At 45.6% G+C, this 2,599-nt stretch overlaps 1 pseudogene; it reads right to left on the reverse strand.

Moving 5' to 3' along the window:
* Positions 1-247: 247 nt before the first annotated feature.
* Positions 248-785, reverse strand: LOC119507378 (annotated as a pseudogene).
* Positions 786-2,599: the final 1,814 nt, after the last annotated feature.

Raw genomic sequence — 2,599 nt, forward strand, 5'->3', positions numbered from 1 at the left:
GCAAAGGAACCAATCAGTGCAAAGTTTTGGGAAACATAAATTTGGATTTAAAGGAGAGAGAAATCTTGATTAGGAAGGAATGAGCCAAGAGTGAGGATCTCAAGTCAGAAAAGAACTGTGTCTGGCCAGAGGCTTTTGTTAAATGTAAAGCAAAGTCATGTCTTCATAGAGAAAATACCAAAAGACAGTGAGATAGAAAACAACTTCTGATGGGAGATGGCTCTAAAAAGAGCTAAAATGTTGGCTACTAAAGGCTATCATACTGCAGGCTGTGGCAGAAGGTCTTGAGAAAGTGAAGAGAAAATTATGTGCTACTCACTGAAGGGAGATGGATGGAATGATTCTCCCCATCCAAGGAGATAGTTATCACTTCTCCAAAAACAGTTCTTAGTTTGAAGGGCACAAACCACACAGGCCTGCACAGTCTGCTGGAGCATCAACATTCATGGGTCCCAGGCCAAAGTGGTCAGGTAGCTGCTTGATTCTCTTCTGATCGAGGTGAAGGCCAGAGTTTCCATGCTTGTTTACATAGACACAAGTGTATATACCACTATTTTAGATGTCCCAGGAATCTTTATCATATGGAATGCCATGGTCTCTAGCTAGCAAATTTATAGAAGCAAGAAATGTAGAATATAAAGCAAGAAGACGTTTTTCCTGAGTTTAGGCCTTTTTTCTTCGCTGTGGGCATTTTGAGGACTGAAGTATGTCCAGGTGGTTTAGTCCAATCTGATTTCTTGATTGGCTGTGTTGGCAGTAACAGCAGCTTTCTGTGGAGACTGCATTAAATGCTGGGTCCCTTTGAAAGGTGAAAATGGTGGTTTTACTCCACTCTTTGTAACGTGAAGGTTTCAGAGGCTAGAAAGCTTGCTTCTTCTCCAGGTCGGTATCTTCTGACTAGCTGGCAATCTTTGGGGTTCCTTGGCTTTTCTATAAAGTGGCAATGCATATGGTAGCACCGTTTACTTTCTCTTTTGAGTTCCACTGACTTCCAGCTTCTGGTTGTAGCCTATGCCTTCCAAGTTTTCCCGGGTAAGTAGTGGCAGAGCTTGGACTAGGAGCCAGTCTTTCAGGTCCAGGCCAGTGTTGATTCCATAATCCTAGGTCAATTTCAAGGAGCTGAATGTTTAAAGTATGAAATCAACGATCTGGAGGATTAGACACAATTTCTAACTATAACATTCTTCAGGCTGAAGTGCATAACTGCTGCAGGACCCCCCACGCTCCCATCCTAGGCGGGTTCCAGCTCTGCCTCTCGAGGTTGCCTGGGCTGGTGAAGTAGTCGCGCAGCCGAGGCAGTTCGCGGCGGCTCCCCAGCAGCTCGGTGTGCAGCTCCAGGGCGGTCAGCAAGCACTGACCGCATCAACTGACCATCGGGCCGGGTGTCCCCGCTGTTTCTCGGCGCCACTGTCTCCCCAAGGAGCCCGGCCGCGCACCGCTCCCCAGGACCACGGGATCCGCCGGCGAGAGCGAACCCGCAGAGCCGGGATCTAGGCCACCCCCGAGACCCGGCCAAAGTCCTGACCGCCGCTCCTCGCTACCTCTTCGTGGTCCTCGTCGGAATCGCTGAGGAAAGGATTCATGCCGCCGCCAGTAAAGCCACTATCTCCAGCCGCCATCTTATCCTCTCAGGAGTGTGGGCGCCTCCATAATTGGGCCCGACAGGCCGCAGCTCGAATCCCTCTTTCACCACAGAGGACCCTGCGCGCCTCCACAGGCCCACTCGGGCCCATCCCGCCCCCTCACCCGGAGACCAGGCGTGGGCTCGGAACGTAGAAGGTTCTGAAACAGCAGCACCCGAAAGCTCAGCCGTCTCCGGGGTCTTGCGACAGAGAGCACGTGTCCAGCCCCAGCCCCGCCCGCCGCCCTCCGAGTGGCTCCTCCGCCCGGCCCATTTTTATTTATTTTTGAAGCATAACTAAAACACAGAAGTTCGCCATCAAAATATAACTTCTTTTTAGGTTGTTGATTGGAAACGACTGAAAAATCAATATGAGGAAGAGCAAAATGGTTTCATTAACAGTTGGAAATACTTTCTAGAATTTTCTCTTTGGTGCTTTTATTTTTACTGTCCTGGATTTCCTAATAAGTCTTTATGTTGAGGCAACTCCAGCTTAACCTGCTTTAGATAGTGAGACATCCAAAGCTATTTCCTGGATTTCAGCTTCTAAATTTCTCTACTTCCCAACCTCTTTCCAATTCAAATGAATTGACAGAACCCTGTGAAGCACACAGCGAACTCTCTAGAGTGTAAAGATGCTTGAAGCTGATAGAAAATATTGGTCATTAGTAAATGTAGTTTTGATTTAAGAATCATTTTCAATACAAAATGGATATGCAATTATAAACATCTCTAGATTGATCAACAATACAATAAAAATACACAACAATATAAACACATGGTACAAACATTAAAAACTGTAAAAGGATTCTACTATTCTCAGTCGCCATCCTACACAATTAGATGAAAAGTTATTAGTTGTTTCTTTATTTGTTCTTCCATAGATTTGTATGCATCCATGAAAATGATAATCATTTTAATTATAGCAGTTAGAGGTTATATATAATTACAATATAATATACAATAAGTACATTATAT

The sequence above is a fragment of the Choloepus didactylus genome, chromosome 12 (assembly GCF_015220235.1).
Source record: "Choloepus didactylus isolate mChoDid1 chromosome 12, mChoDid1.pri, whole genome shotgun sequence".
Classification (NCBI taxonomy): domain Eukaryota; kingdom Metazoa; phylum Chordata; class Mammalia; order Pilosa; family Megalonychidae; genus Choloepus; species Choloepus didactylus.